This window comes from Hordeum vulgare, chromosome 6H, assembly GCF_904849725.1.
Source record: "Hordeum vulgare subsp. vulgare chromosome 6H, MorexV3_pseudomolecules_assembly, whole genome shotgun sequence".
Lineage (NCBI taxonomy): Eukaryota > Viridiplantae > Streptophyta > Magnoliopsida > Poales > Poaceae > Hordeum > Hordeum vulgare.
The window spans coordinates 324,122,169-324,139,772 of NC_058523.1; the positions used below are offsets into that span (position 1 = coordinate 324,122,169).

The window sequence follows — 17,604 nt, forward strand, 5'->3', positions numbered from 1 at the left end:
GTGGGAGAAACGGCAGGCCTCTCGCAAGAGGCGGCAACGTGTCGGTGATGTAGGCGAGGTAGTGGTGGGAGGCGATGGGTGAGCGAGCAATGACGTAATCGGCGACCTTGCGACCGGCAGTGTGGAAGGAGAAATAGAGTTGGGATACTAGTTCAAGAGAGAAGTCGGCTACGACTCCGCTGAAGTGGAATTGCAGCAGTGTGGCGACGAGTGGTGCGTCGAGGCGGAGTTTGGAAGGTCGGAAGCGGATGAAAAGCAAGCTTGCGGCGGAGCGTTTGACGCGATCCGGAGAAACCCGCAATCGAAGCTTCAACCAGACATGGCTTTGGAAGTCCAGTCCATCGGCCTCGTCCAAACGCAGCTGGAAGCGGATATATTCGTGCGGATGCACGAACTAATCGCCCAGGTTGCAAGGCTTTGGTGCCGACGGAGAGAGCTGCAATGGTGGCAGGGCGCACGAGGGGCGCTTGGAAGCGGAAGGAGTGTGTGTGGTGAGAGCCATCCTTCCCATGGTCACACAATTGTTTTGTGGTTTTTTCTCTGGTTATTTGCTAGCTGTTTATTTTGGTGTGGATTAACAAAGTATGATAGATCTTCAAACAATCTACACAGTAAAGATAAGTTATCTGTTACTTGCTAATTGTTAAGAATTAGTTGACTTGCAGAAGTACAAACACCATTTACAAATTTATAGGCTGCTACACTTCAATAGATTGTTGTTATAGTTGTCATAAAGTGCTTATGTTTGCAAATTTACTTTGTCGTTTTTGTCGCGTAGCAAGTGTTTTGAGTGCGAGCATTTTCGAGCATGTTTCCTGCTAGTGTGTCAAACTTGTTGTTTCTCTTTCCCATGACCTTTATCCTGCAACAAACATACTATTTCCGTTGCTTAATAGAAAGAGGGAAATCCCGTGGAAAACATTTGGATAAAATCACTGTCCTGACCCTTTTGTCAATCGTTGGCACAAAATGAAGTCGACATGAAAGTATTTCACGATCTGATCCATTTCGCAACGCCACAACCCGTGGTGTTTCTGCCCAACTTAGAAACGCCGAGCTACCTAGCGTTGCAGCAGCACTTAGACACGCCGATCTAGGTCGCGTTTCTGCCCAACATAGAAACTCCATAAGCTAGGGCGTTGTTGTCCAATATAGAAACGCCATGCACCACTGCGTTACAGGCATGGCCCATGGCAGGCCGGCTGCTGATGTGGCTGTAGGATCGAAAGTATGTCTGGAGGGGGTGATTAGACTACTTGACAAGGTAATCTTTTTGCCTTTTCCCAAATTTACTTGAGAGGCAGCTACGACAATTATCACAAGTCAAGTACACCCTAAACATGCAGTTCTAATAGTATTGCAGCAGAAAGTAAAACATGCAAGTGTAAAGTAGAGGAGTAAGGTAGGGAGATCAAACGCATGAGGTTGACACGGCGATTTTTGGCATGGTTCCGATAGGTGGCGCTATCGTATGTCCATGTTAGTGGAGACTTCAACCCACAGAGGGTAATGGTTGTGAGAGTCCACAGAGGGCTCCACCCACGAAGGGTCCATAAAGAAGCGGCCTTGTCTATCCCACCAAGGCTTACGTCCATGGAGGACTAGCCTTTCTCGTGGTAGATCTTCACGAAGTAGGCGATCTCCTTGCCCTTACAAACATCTTGGTTCAACTCCACAACACGAAGTAGGAGGCTCCCAAGCGACACTTAACCAATCTAGGAGACACCACCCTCCAAAAGGTAATAAATGGGGTAGATCAATGAAGTCCTTGCTCTTGTGCTTCTAAAGATAGTCTCTTCAACACAAATCTCTCTCTCACAGAATATGCATGGGTAGGAGAGGTTGATTTGGTGGAAAGCAGTTTGGGGAGGCTAGAGATCAAGTTTTAAATGATTGGATTGGAATATCTTGGTCTCAACACAGGAGCAGGTGGTTCTCTCTCAGAAAATGGATCAAGAAATGAAGTGTGGGTTCTGAGTGCTTCTCCCATGAATGAGAGGTGGGTGAAGGGGTATATATAGGCAGCAACCAAAATCCAAACGTTACACACAAAAGAGCAAACTCGGTGACACCGAAGTGGACAAATCGGTGGTACCAATTAGCACTAAAGTGGTGAACTTTGAATCTCGGCGAGACCGATATATAGAACTCGATGGCACCGAAAAGGCAACTAACAGTCAGATGGCCAAACTCAGTGGCACCGATACTCAAACTCGTAAATTCTGATTTTGTGTATCTTGGCAAGAGAATGTTGGTCACACTGAACTCGGTAGCACCGATGCAGTTTCAGTTGCACCAATTTGGTGGGAATGGCTAGGGTTCTGTCTTAGGTTCAAACTCGGTGGGTCCGATGTGGCAATGTTGGTGACACCGAATTTGTGTATGTGGATCTTGACAGAGTGGATATGTCGGAAAAATGACTGAGTATTTTGGTGGCTAACTTTGTGCATTTGAGAAATCAATTCATTTTTCTACCTTACCCCCTTTTAATGGTAATTAATGGCTTTCCTACGGACTCAAAAGTAATTTCTCACAAATATAAAATGAAGAGTCTTCTAGCTTGAAGCTTGAGACAATATTATTCCTTTCTTGTATCGAGGGGCATCTCCACATAAACCTTAAGTCATAGCATCTTTTGAAATTTTCTAGAATATACTTGGAAAACACATTAGTTCAATGATGCATATGTTGTGATCAATTATCAAACCACCCTAGGGAGCAATTGTGCTTTAAGTGGACGAGCACGGAACGCCAATGTTCATTTCCTAAGTTTGCTCCAACGCAGTTGAGCATGGTATTTGCTCCTTGGTGGTGCAGATGCTTGGCATTGCATCCATGAATGCATGCATGCACATAGGAAATACCCGCCAGGGCTTTGTAAGAGGTGCCCTTCTCTCTCTCTTCCTCGTCCTCCTCGAGCTGCATGCATATATACCCAATACAATGAGCGAACGATCGAACCAAGGATCCATAGTAGACTAACTAGTGTGCAGCAAATGTACAAAACCAAATTGCACACATAGGTCAACGATGAAAATCTAGACTAGAACTAGATATATATGCCTAGCTATTGAACTTGAGAGATAACAACGTAGTGCTAGTCTGCTAGACGAAAAGCTGGAGCAGGACGGGCGGCGCCTGTGCCGTGGTGGCGGTCTCCTGCTCGCGGTGCCAGCGCATGTGGCCGCCGAGCACCTGCACCATCTCGAACTCCAACCCGCAAACATGGCACTCGTGCACCTGCTTCACTAGTAGAAAAATGGCCTATAGCCCCGGTTCGTTTGGGACTTTAGACCTGGTTCATGAATTGGGACTAAATAACTGGGGCTAATGCTAGCCCCGGTTCGGCCCCGAACCGGGGCTAATGACCCTCCATGTGGCGCAGCTGGGAGTGGGGGGAGGGGTATTAGTCCCGATTCGTATTACGAACCGGGGCTAATGACCCTTCACGTGGCGGCGCTGGGAGCAAGGGGGGAGGGGTATTAGTCCCGGTTCGTATTACGAACCGGGGCTATTTCTTCGCTGCTTTTTCGAACTTTCTAGGGTTTAGGGTTTTGCACTAAATTGGATGGGGCTATTTTGCTTCCCCCCTATTTTTCCCATTTATTTGTTTTGGGCACTTTTTAATTCTAGTTTTGTATTAAATTGGATGATACATACACAGCAATAAAGGAACAACTATATTGCACATCATCGTCACGAATATATTACACCATCTCACCCGTCGTGCTGTGTCGAACATATTACAAAATGTAGACATGAGTTACATGCACATATATGCATCTTTTTTACACTATAACATTTCATGTCAATCGCATCGACGGGCAATAGTATTCTCCCTTCACACCTAGGACGTCTCCATCTAAGATTCCCACAATTTCCTCTTGAATTGCTCGTACACGTTCCTATGGTAGAAGACCGTCCCGCAACCGTTCGATCTAATTTAAAGAAGGGGTAAATATATATATATATCAATGAAACCTAACACAATTCACGGTAATAAAATAAAGCTGTGAGTATTGTTTATCGTACTTCAAATTTTTTATGTCCCGGTTTTTGCCTGTCTCATGGGTCGTGTGGCGAATGAACTCGCAAACATAGTATCCACATAAATTGTTCCCCTTTTCCTACCTCAAGCACTTTACAAGAAGAGAGTTCAATCAAAAACATAATCAAGAATTATAATGGTATTGAAACTAGAATAAAGAGATGCGCGGATCTAGCTAGTAGTTACTTACATCTATTTGTTTAAATGTAAGAACTGACTTCCAAAGACCCCGAGCCTTGGCGGTGAACCATTTGCAAGCCCTGCCAAGAAAAGGAAATGAATAAAGGATGTATATTAATTCCTTGCTATCAGGAAATGAACGAAAAGTTGCCGATATAGTGCCATAATGATTGAAATTACCTCTCGAGGCAATCCTACATGTTCGTCCATTCAGCCAGGGGTGTGCGTTTCGGGTCCATGACTATTACTTCTCCCTTGTCAGGTACAATGATTAACAAAATAAAGTGGAACCTGCGCACGCATAACAAGTCAATTATACACTTATAATAACATCAAGTAAGCGAAAATAGAATGTGTGTAGTAACACTCACTTGAAGTTGTAAGGAAATAGTATTTCCCTTTTGGTACCGGAAAACCTTAACCCTTGTACCAAGTTATTCTCTGTATCGCGGGGTTTCGTTGCGAGACTATGGTGATGAATGAAATATGGGTCAATGAACCCAATGTCATAGATTTGTCCTCTTTTGCATTCGAGAATCTTCAGTCTACAAAATTAATAGAGTGATGAGTAAGATTATACATGCAAGAATGAGCTGAGTAAGACTTAATGACATAAATTGATAATACTTACAAACAATAGGCACTGATGATAGATTTGTCGAGGGCGTCTTGTTAAAAAACTAAAATAATTCGTCGAATTCAATCATTATCACGCCATCTACATGCCCGAAATGCTCGTTTGTATATGCAAGGTAGATCTAGTTTGCCTGTTGAGCACATGCTTGCATGTACCAGTCATGCAATCTTCGCATTTTTGTAGGTAGCTCGTTGACTAACTCAGGTTTGACGAGAAGATCCCCGTACCGGTACACGTATGTTATGTCAGCGAATACCTCCAAATGGTTTAAGTACTCTTCAATAAACATGCCTTGAGCCTTGGCCACTTCTCCGTATTGTGCAAGAAAATCCGGACATATGCCAGCTGTTTCATCATTCCTCTCCTCGACAGTAGCTCCGCTCGAGCACACCTTTGTATCAAAATACACTTTGAGCGGGGGGCACGATTTCTTTTTCTGTTCTCCAAGCTGGGCAACTGATTTCCCTCTCTTCAACCGACGCTTTTTTGCCTGAGCCGACTTGAGAATAGAGCGTTCATAGTCTGCTCGCAACGGTGGCAGGGAATCTGCAAGGTTTTTCAACATTTTCACGCACGCGGCGTGATCTTCTGGGTGAGCGGGAACTCTGGCTCTTTCGACTTCTTCTTGTTAGCCACGTCAGCCTTCCACTATTGATGTTGGGTGTCTCCCCTCTTAATATTGTCCTCTCCAGTATAGTCCCAAGGTCTCTTATCCATATTCTTATGAGGTACTTTTGGGAGGAGCGACGACTTACGTTTTGGTGAACGGAATCCCTTGCTGCCTCCACTATTAGCGGGGCTACGTTTCCGCTTTTTGCTCCGATCCTCAGTGTTTGGAAACGGCTGACGGGGCGGTGGAGACGGCTGACGGGGTGGTGGAGACGGCTAATGCGGCTGTGGAGACGGCTGCGCTAGAGACTCGTGAGGCGGCAAAGACGACGGTTGCGCTGGAGACTGGTGAGGCGGCGAAGACAACGGTTGCGCTGGTGACTGGTGAGGTGAGGATGATGTCTACTATGCAACCTTCTCCTTGTAGACGTTTTTTTGACCGGCTACTGTAGGGAAACACCCCACACCTCTTAGTTTTATTAAACCATATTTACAATATTTACAGCAGAGGGGATTAGAATGTACAGGGGTGGGGTAGATATTACAAACCTCAAGGAGGTAAAAAGGAAATCCACTTCAAGAGAACCTCTCTAAGTCTAGGTTTAATTCTGTAAGCTAGAAGGGACATATCATAAATAAAACCAGACCTCCATCTCCTCAAGCTAGGTTGATCATTCCTGAAAACCTTGGCATTCCTGACAGTCCAAATGTTCCAGCAGGCAGTGAAGACTGCCTCTGAGAAAAAAAGGGTGGGCAAAGTCCTTCCTTACAGCAATAGTGGTTGTGTACATGTCAGATCCCTGCCAAGAAATCTGTAGATAGTTCCATATCCTGATGCTAAAGGAACAGCTGAAGAAAAGGTGGTCTTTGTCCTCCTTGACCTGAGCATGACAGAGAACACATAGGTTGGATTCAGAAACTTTCCAATGCCGGCGTTCAAGCATGTCCTGTGTATTGAGCCTGTCCATAATAAGCATCCAGGCAAACATTTTGATTTTCATGGTACATCAGCTCTTCCAAATCCAACAGAGTAAAGGATTATAAACAATAGACTTGTGTACATGGTTGTAGTATTTCTTTGCAGAGTAAGATTTACTATCAGAACTCCAAAGCCAAATGTCCTTGCTTTATGGGTCTCTATTGAGGTTTTGGACTAGATAGCTGACTGTTTCAAACTCCTGATGAGCTCTTTCAGACAGTGGGAGATGAAAGAGATTGATCATGATATCAGTGTGTGCAACTTGGAAGACTTCCTCAGCAGTACAAAAAGAGTCCACAGCAAAAGAGAATAATCTCTGAAACCTTAGGGCCAAAGGCATGATAGAACCATCTATAACCCAGTAATCAGACCAGAACAGGAATGTGTCACCTATGTTGGGCAAAACATAGGTGGCAGCCCTAAAGTTGTCCATTGTTTTGCAGATGTCCTTCCACCAGAAAGAGCCACAAAAAGAAGTCCCTTGAGGGACGGTATTGTGGTAGTAAGTATCCCAGATTAACTTCACCCAAGGAACATCCTCTTTGTTCAGAAATTTATGTATATGCTTGAGCAGGAGAGCTTCATTCTGAACAGCCAAATTCATAATGCCCAGACCCCCTTCATTTTAGGCCTGCACACCAGGTCCCATGCAGCAAGGGAGGGTGCATGATCTTGACCTTTTTTTCTCCACAGACATTGCCTCTGGATTCTTTCCAACTACTTAAGTATTACAGGGGGGATACCCAGACTGCACAGAAAGAAAAGTGGAACAGAGGACAGAGCAGATATGAGGTATTGAAGCCTTCCTCCTTGAGCTAGAAAAGAAGAACTGGCAGAGAGCCTCCTCTCCATACTGTCCACCAAGGGCATGAGGTCAATGATTCTGGGTTTAGTTGTACCAACAGGTAGACCAAGATAAGTGAAGGGAAGAGATCCAGTCTTACAACGTATTGCATCAGCCAGGCTTTTTAGATGGTGTTGATCAATGTTTATTGGTAACAGAGCAGATTTGTGGTAATTCACCTGAAGACCTCTAGACTATGAGAAGAGCAAAAACATTCATTTGAGCTCCAAAAGTTGTGATTTATCAGCAGGCATGATGATAAGAGTATCATCAGCATATTGGACAATTGGAAAATCCTTGTCATGACAAGGAATTGGGAGCTGCAGCAAACCATCTTCTAACAACTTGTTAACCAAGGTCTGAAGAAAATCTGCAGCTATTGCAAAGAGTAGAGGGGATAAAGGATCCCCCTGCCTGACCCCTCTTCTGCACATGAATTTTTTACTAGGAACTCCATTAACAAGGATGGAGGAGGATCCAGTGTTGAGCAACTGTTGAACCCAAAGAAGCCACTTGGCAGGAAAACCTTTATGCTGCAGGATCTGAAGAATAAACTCATGTTCTATAGAGTCAAAAGCCTTTTCAAAATCCAGCTTTAGTATGACAATAGGTTTTTTAGACTGATGATATTGATGTAAGTATTCAAGTGTCCAATCCACACAGTCCTGAATGGTCCTAGACTTAATGAAGCCATACTGGTTCTTATGAATGCAATTCATAATCTGCAGCTGAAGTCTATTAGCAATCATTTTGGACAGGAATTTAAGCCCCATACCAGTGAGAGAGATAGGCCTGAAGTCACCCACTTGTTCAGGAGATCTCTTTTTTGGCACAAGGGTGATATAGGAGGAATTCATGTTTTCCAACTGTGCTGATCCTGCATGAAATGCAGCAGCAAGTTGGTAAAACTCACGGGAGATGATGTGCCAACATTTTTTGAAAAAGAGTCCATTAAAAACCATCAGAACCAGGTGCTTTGTCAATAGGCATTTCCTTGATAGTTCTGTCCATTTCCTCTTTGGAAAAAGGTTTAGTCAAAACTGACAGCCCCTCCACTTTTTGGATTAGAGCTTGGAACTCAAAAACTAAAATAATGCCATGTGAGGTGCCCATCCTATCTTTGAAGGAAGACCAAAAGCAAGCAACAATCAGATCATGTTGAGTGATGACTGAACCATCACGCAAGGTGAGGGATGAGATGGAGTTTTTTCTGTATCTCTCAGTAGCCATGGCATGAAAAAATTTGTATTCTCCTCCCCCACTTTAATATATCTGATTGTGGCTCTCTTTTTCCAGTAAATAAATTGCAAATGTAACAAGTGCTCCAAGTGAAATTTGACAATTATCCTGAAGTTTGCTTCTGGTCTCTATAGTGGCCTGAGCATTACCTTATTGCATTTCTCAATAGTAGCTTTGAGTTTGGACAGGCTGGTTTGCCATTTCCTTAGAGCCTGTCTAAGATGCTTGAACTTGTCCATGATGATAGCAGATATATGCCCCTTTCTGGATGGAACATTCCATGAGTTTGCAACACATTCGAGGAAACCCTCCATTTCCACCCAATAGTTTTCAAACCTAAAAAGGTTACTTTTGGGAATGGTTGTATTAACACTGACTACACATGCAACATGGTCAGAAGCAGACTTAGCCAGAGGGATCACTTGGGTCAATGGATATGAAGATATCCAATTAGCAAGAGTGAAGAACCAATCAAGCTGTTCAAGGAGTGGTGAGTTTTGCATGCCGGACCAGGTAAAAGATCTTCCTTTGAGAGGCAGTTCCAAGAGTCCAAGGTGCCCAATAATCTCATTGAAGATGAACATATCATTTACATCAACTCCTGGGAGATTTATGTTGGAAGGAGAACAAAGGAAATTAAAATCCCCAACCAGCAACCAGTTATCCATTACTGGTATTTGGAGGTGATATAACCATCTAACAAATTGGTCCCTGGGCTCACCCTGACAAGGTTCGTAAACATTGACAAGATTCCAGGATTCAGAAGTGTGGTTAGAGGTGAAGGACACAATCACCCCAAATGGCTGCACTGTTACCAGAGTACCAGACGACACTGAGGAATTCCATAGAGTAATCAAACCACCAAAAGCACCTCTCGAGGGGGTATAAGCAAACTGATCAAATCGTTTGGGACAAAAATTTGTGACAGACCGGAAGTCGATATTTTGCATTTTAGTTTCTTGCAGACAAACAACTGTTGCAAGGCTCTCATCAATTTTGTTGCGCACCGCTCGATGTCGTGAATCTGAATTCAAGCCCCGCACATTCCAGCAGAAAACACACCAACTTCTAGTAGAACGACTATCCATGGAAAAGTAACATAGTAGCAAAAGCGGAGTTACATAATAACTCCCGCATCCAGGGTTGAGTAAAGTACCACACCAAGCAAAAGAGCCCATAACATGTCTTAGAAAAATAGGAAAATAGATACATTAACAACAGTTGTTCAATCATCAGAAGATGTAGGCTTGGAGCTCGCAGGATCCTCCATAAGACGATCCACAGTTATCTTGTCGGGGGTGATGCCAAGGCTTTGGCCAACAGCCTGAATCACCCGGACAGGAGTTGCAGGAGGAATAGCTTCATCTTGAGTCTCCTGATCCACCAGGTCCTCGAATGGCTTGGCCCGGGCCTTCCTCTTCTTGGGCACCGGTAGTGGCAGCTCTTGCAACACAGGCTTGAAACCATCTCTCTTAATTGAACCCCTGGTACAGCGACGCACCGAGGAGTCAACAATTGGAGTCGCCTTCTTGCGGGCAACCTTCTTTGTAGTGACAGGGGAGGCGAACACAACACCACATGTTGGTGCAGCAGCAGTGTCGGAGGGCGTTGAAACTGCAGGGGTGTCATCCAAGTAGGTGATGGAAGGTTCAGCCCGCACCTCATCAAAAGCCAAGGACCAGGATCGCTTGGGCAGAACAATTGGCATCACCGTAGGCAAATGCAGGTGGCGAGGAACATGCAGGGAGGAAATTTCCCCCCTAAGCCTATCGAAAGCACGAGCCCATGCCAGAGCAGGAGGGAGAACAGGACCATACATGACGCGTGCCGCACCAACAAACAGAGTGTCAGGACATACCGGTGGCTGTTGGTAGGGAACAATCGCCAAGGGATTGATCTCCTCCCGGGCTTCTTCAATTGCAGCATCATCACCAATAACAAAACCTTCATTATGCTGATCCTGATGAACAACAGGCTATGCAAAAACCACCTCCAGTTCATCATTAGCATCGTCAACCTCCAGGTTAGCCTCAGGAACAGCGCCTTCTCTAGCCGCCGGAGCCTCCACATTCTCATGTGGAACAAAGAAAACCTCCTGAACAGAGTGAGAGGAGGTAGGTTGATCAATGACCATCGATTCTTGATCTTGCACTGGGGCAGCGGGCTCGCCAGCGGGAGCTTCCGGCTGCCACCCCCACCCACCATCGTCGGCAGGCGCCTCCGGCATTGGCGGCGGCGGTGGCGGCGGTACTGGCACAACATTCTATCCAAGAGCAGGGAACTGCGGGAGAGCAAACATCAAGTTATCCTGGACCAACTGCCCAGGGAGGGGGTGGGGGTTTCCATCCAAAGGCATGTGATCCTCATCGTTCGACATTTTCTCAGCAAATCCAGCCCCCAGAATAAACACCGGAGCAGTCCAAGAAACCCTCGCACCCCCCCCCCCCAAGCAGCATATTCTGAGAAAGTAACACTTCGAGGGACCAGGAAATCGTCAGGAAAAGAAGCAAAGACAATCGAACGTGCAAGAAAAGGGTCCTCACTGACCCAATGATGGAATTCTCCGAAAGTATTGACTGCCGCACGAAGATCATTCGTGTTACGGAAGTCCAGGGGGACCCCCAAAAGCATCAGACAGCCTTGACGAAATCTAGCAGTTCCCCTAAAGCCAACTCCGGTGTTGTGGCGCATGCACCGAACGAAAGAGTCATTCCCCAACGCCTGAGGAGCCATCTGGAGTGCGGCGAAGCTTTCACCCGAATCACGAAGCTCAAAAAGAACAACCCCCTCAATCCAGGGTTGAGCCGAATGAACATGAAAACCCATATCATTCAAGAGGTCAATAACTTGTTGTCGTACCTCAGTAATATGGTCCATCGGCGGAGCAGGCATGACTTCAGCGATAACAAACTGCTCGAAGCGGTGGGCAATGGGCATCATCGGCGTGATGAAGGTCCGCGGCAGTCGGTCAGGGCCGCCATCGATGATATGGTGCCCCGTCGGGACAAAGCGAGTAGGATCAAGCTCGAAGTTGGCCATGTCTGGCAGAGAAGCAAGAGGGTCAGGTGTCAATGGTGGGGGCTCCAATGGCATCCTAGGAGATTATGGAAGTGATGGGGGCGATGAGACAGGGAGGAACTGCTCGGTAAGCTTCACGGTTTCCCCAAAATCAGCAGCAGTTCCTGAGAAATCGGCGGCAGGGGAGGTGGTGGGGCTCTTGCATTTCCAAGTGAGACAATTATCACGCTTAAATGTATCACAACTAGATTTGGTATGGCCCACAATGCCGCAAGACGAGAAAATCAACGTGAGCGAGTCCGGGCAGGCCGAAGCAAAATGCCCACGTTCAGAACAGTATGAGCAGGAGAAAATTCGTCCACCATCTCATTAATAAAGTCGTCAAACTGTCGCTGGGCCTCCTGCAAAGAGGGCAGGCTACCAGTAGCATTGGAATTCTCTGGCCCAGTAGAGAAAAAGGCTCAGGTGCACTAGGTAAATCATCTAGTGTTGTTTCAAACGGATCCGTAGACCTGTCCAAGCCGGAGGGATATACCGGATCAGCCGTTAAAATCCCGGTAATATCGCTATTTGAATTTGAAGTGCCAGGAATTACGAGATGCCAAACCGATGGGTTGACCGTTCCAAAAGAGATGTGGGGCGTCACCGACGTCCACCGGAGCTCCGTCGGCGGTGGAGCACTGATGATAACACGCTCACGAGGAGGCAACGAATATCCAGCATCTTGTAGCGTAAGAAGCTCATCATGTGTAACATGACAGCAATACCCTTTGCAAACCTCGTATCGCTGGAGGGTTGCAAAAGACAACTTCTTGCGAACCGAGGAACTCGATTTAAAACATGATTTCATAGGTCTGGAATGCATTGCCATCAGACCTAAAGAAGCCCGTCTCTTAGAAGGACTAACCAAAATCCATTCTGCATCACATTGTTTCTTCCACAGAGAAAACTCACGGTGCCAATTAGGTCCACCATTGCCCCATAGATGAAAAAAGCACTTGAAGCTAGAGCACTTAAAAGAACGTAGATCAAGAATATGAAAGCCAACTTGCTTCGAAGAAACCATGAAAGAGAAGACCGAATCAGTGATTTTTGAGACCATAAGCTCAACGGCAGAGCCACCAATGGCCGCCTCTAGTGCCGCCGCAACTGAATCCTCCGAGAGCCTGAATGCATGGTGACCAAATGAGACCACCATGATGAACGGCCGATGTCGAGGGAGAGGATGTACTGGGAGTCCATAGTGATAAAACACCTCATCCGCAAAAGAAGCCCCATGGGAAAAATCCAGATCCAACGTGAAGCCACCCATGCAAGCCATAACAACACACCAGCGTGGTCGTGAGAGTGCACGTGTGGTGTTGACCGGAGTGGAAAAGGTATCCACCGGCTAGAAGTCCAGATCGCCATGGAGTCGCTGGAGAGGTAGGTGGGAGGTGGGAGTCGCCATCTTACTCTGATTCTCCTTGTAGACGTTGTTGGGCCTCCAAGTGCAGAGGTTTGTAGGACAGTAGCAATTTTCCCTCAAGTGGGTGACCTAAGGTTTATCAATTCGTGAGAGGCGTATGATGAAGATGGTCTCTCTCAAGCAACCCTGCAACCAAATAACAAAGAGTCTCTTGTGTCCCCAACACACCTTATACAATGGTAAGTTGTATAGGTGCACTAGTTCGGCAAAGAGATGGTGAAACAAGTGCAATATGGATAGTAGATATAGGTTTTTGTAATCTGAAATGATAAAACAGCAAGGAAATTAATAATAAAAGTGAGCACGAACGGTATTGCAATGCGTGGAAACAAGGCCTAGGGTTCATACTTTCACTAGTGAAGTTCTCTCAACAATGATAACATAATTGGATCATATAACTAGACCTCAACATGCAACAAAGAGTCACTCCAAAGTCACTAATAGCACAGAACAAACGAAGAGATTATTGTCGGGTATGAAACCACCATAAAGTTATTCTTTCTGATCAATCTATCCTAGAGTTCGTACTAGAATAACACCTTAAGACACACATCAACCAAGACCCTAATGTCACCTAGATACTCCATTGTCACCTCAAGTATCCGTGGGCATGATTTTATGATATGCATCACACAATCTCAGAATCATCTATTCAACCAACACATAGAACTTCAAATAGTGCCCCAAAGTTTCTACCGGAGAGTCAAAATGTGTCCCAATCCATATGCATAGGTTCCCGATGTCACGAAACCCGCAAGTTGATCACCAAAACATACATCAAGTACTCACATGAATTTCCCATTATCACCACAAATAGACACGTGCAAGACATACATCAAGTGTTCTTAAAGACTCAATCCGATAAGATAACTTCAAAGGGGAAACTCAATTCATTACAAGAAGGGAGAGGGGGAAGAACATCATAGGATCCAACTATAGTAGCAAAGCCCGCGGTACATCGAGATCATGACATCTCAAGAACATGAGAGAGAGATCAAACACATAGCTACTGGTACATACCCTCAGCCCCGAGGGAGAACTACTCCCTCCTCGTCATGGAGATCGTCGGGATGATGAAGATGGCCACCGGAGATGGATTCCCCCTCCGGCAAGGTGCTGGAACGGGATCCGGTTTGGTTTTTGGTGGCTGCAGAGGCTTGCGGCGGTAGAACTCCCGATCTAGGTTTATTTCTCGAGGTTTCTGTATTTATAAGACCAGATGGCATCGATAACAAGTCAGGGGGAACCACGAGGGAGTCACGAGCCCCCCAGGCACGCCCAGGGGGGTGGGCGCGCCTCCCTGACATCATAGGTCAAAAACAAGGAAAAATAGGAACTGGCACTCGGCTCTAGGTCAATAGGTTAGTCCCAAAAATAATATAAAATAACATATTCATGCATATAAAACATCCAAAGTTGATAATATAATAGCATGGAACGATCAAAAATTATAGATACGTTGGAGACGTATCAAGCATCCCCAAGCTAAATTCCTGCTCGTCCTCGAGCACGTAAGTGATAAAAACAGAATTTTTGATGTGGAATGATACCTAACATATATTGTAACATGAATATTCAGATTCATATGATTCAAAGCAAAAAAGTTTAATATTGACATAAGAACAACAATACTTCAAGCATACTAACAAAGCAATCACGTCTTCTCGAAATAACATGGCCAAAGAAAGTTATCCCTACAATATCATATAGTCTGGCTATGCTCCATCTTCCCCACACAACGTATTTAAATCATGAACAACCCCGGTCTTAGTCAAGCAATTGTTTTCACACTTTTACTTTCTCAAACCTTTTCAACTCTCACGCAATACATGAGCGTGAGCCATGGACATAGCACTATAGGTGGAATAGAATATGGTGGTGGTTGTGAGGCAAAAAGGAGGAGATGGTCACATCAACTAGGCGTATCAACGGGCTATGGAGATGCCCATCCATACATATCAATGTGAGTGAGTAGGGATTGACATGCAAGAGATGAACAAGAGCTATAAGTTTATGAAAGCTCAAAGAGAAACTAAGTGGGTGTGCATCCAACTCGCTTGCTCACGAAGACCTAGAGCAATTGAGGATGCCCATCATTGGAATATACAAGCAAAGTTCTATAAGGAAAATTCCCACTAGTATATGAAAGCGACAATATATGAGACTCTCTATCATGAAGATCATGGTGCTACTTTGAAGCACAAGTGTGGTAAAGGATAGTAGCATTGTCCCTTCTCTCTTTTTCTCTCTTTTTTTGTTTGGGCTCTTTGGCCTCTTTTTTCACTTTTTCATTCATTTTTTTGGTGGGCTCTTTGGCCTAGTTTATTTTATTTTTATTTTAAGTCTGGAGTCTCATCCCAACTTGTGAGGGAATCATAGCTTCCGTCCTTTCCTCACATGGGACAATACTCTAATAATGATGATCATCACACTTTTATTTACTTACAACTTGATACTTAGAACAAAGATATGACTCTATATGAATGCCTCCGGTAGTGTACCGGGATGTGCAATGACTCATGAGTGACATGTATGAAAGGTAACGGTGGCTTTGCCACAAATACGATGTCAACTACATGATCATGCAAAGCAATATGACAATGATGATGCGTGTCATAATAAACGGAACGGTGGAAGTTGCATGACAGTATATCTCGGAATGGCTATGGGAATGCCATGATGGGTAGGTATGGTTGCTGCTTTGAGGAAGGTATATGGTGGGTTTATGCACCGGCAAAAATTGTGCGGCACTCGAGAGGCTAGCAATGGTGGAAGGGTGAGAGTGCATATATACCATGGACTCACATTAGTCAAAGAGAACTCACATACTTGTTGCGGAAGTTTTATTAGTAATCAAAACAAAGTGCTAGACACATGCTCCTAGGGAAGGGTTGGTAGGATTTAACCATCGCGCGATCCCGACTGCCACACAAAGGATGACAATCAATAAAAATATCATGCTCCGACTTCCGAGCATAGCGGTTCACCATACGTGCATGCGACGGGAATCACAAACTCTAACACAAGCATTTCTACCAATCCATAATTACTCACTAGCATGAATCTAATATCACCATCTTTATATCTCAAAACTATATGCAAAGAATCAAACTTCTCATAGTATTCGATGCACTCTATATGAAAGTTTTTATTATATCCCTCTTGGATGCCCATCATATTAGGACTACATTAATAACCTAAGAAATTACCATGCTGTTTAAGACTCTCAAAAATAATATAAGTGAAGCATGAGAGTTCAACTATTTCTATAAAATAAAACCATTTCAATGCTCTACAAAGATATAATGAAGCACTAGAGCAAAAGACAAACTACTCCACAAGATATAAGTGAAGCTCAATGAGTGGTTGAACAATTATTGGGCTATGTGAAGATTCTCCCATCTAATAATTTAAGATCCTAAGTACCTTAGTCAAAAAAAACTTCAAGTATAGCACGAAACATGTGAAGAAGCAAAAATTTAGGTTCAGCCGATACTAACCGATATGTGTTAAAGAAGAAAGGTGGGATGCCAACCTGGTCATCCCCAAGCTTAGACGCTTGAGACTTCTTGAAATATGGATTGGGGATGACTTGGGAATCCCCAAGCTTGATATTTTGGTGTCTCCTTAATTCCTCTCATATGACGGTTTCCGAAATCTTAAAAACTTCATCCACACAAAACTCAATCAAGAACTCGTGAGATAGGTTAGTATAAATCAATGCAAAACTTTATCATCCTCTACTGTAGCAAATCACTAAAATCATTATTTTACATTGCATACTAAATGCCTTTGCATATTTAAAACTCCCATCCTCAAATGGAATCATTAAACAAGCAAACATATGCGAACAGTGCAAACATAACAACAATCTGCTGAAACAGAACAGTCTGTGAAGAATGCAGCAAGATCCATACTTAATTAACTTCAAAAAATCTGAAAAACTTTGAATCTGTATAGAATTTTTAAGATCATACTGTGACCAAATTTCAAGTTATTCTGACGTACAGAAAATTCTAGGGAAGTTTTGCACTACAAGCAAACTTTCTGTTTTGGAACAGCAACTCCTAAACTTGCAAATTAAGCACGGTAAAGGCTATCCTTGACATTTTTATTGAAATAAATGATGAAAAACATTAATATAAATAAAATCAAGAAAGTACTAATAAAATAAAATGACGCTCCAAGCAAAACACATATCATGTGGTGAATAAAAGTATAGCCCCAAGTAAAGTTGCTGATGGATTGAAGACGAAAGAGGGGATGCCTTCCCGGGGCATCCCCAAGCTTAGGCTTTTTGGTATCCTTGAATATGGCTTGGGATGCCTTGGGCATCCCCAAACTTATTCTCTTGCCACTCCTTGTTCCTTTGTCCATCTAAACTTTACCCAAAAGTTGAAAACTTCACAACACAAAACTTAACGGAACTTCGTGAGATGGGTTAGTATAATGAAGACAAATCATTCATTTTAGTACTGTCAAGACAAGATTCATAAATATTCCCACACAATTCGTAATGTATCTTATCATTTACACAATTTATATTACTTAATATAATCTATGTAAACACTAAAACAAGCAA

The 17,604-nt window shown here is 44.1% G+C and overlaps 1 pseudogene; it reads right to left on the reverse strand.

Moving 5' to 3' along the window:
- Nucleotides 1-3,105: 3,105 nt before the first annotated feature.
- Nucleotides 3,106-17,604, reverse strand: part of LOC123405449 — a 71,560-nt pseudogene continuing 57,061 nt past the window's right edge.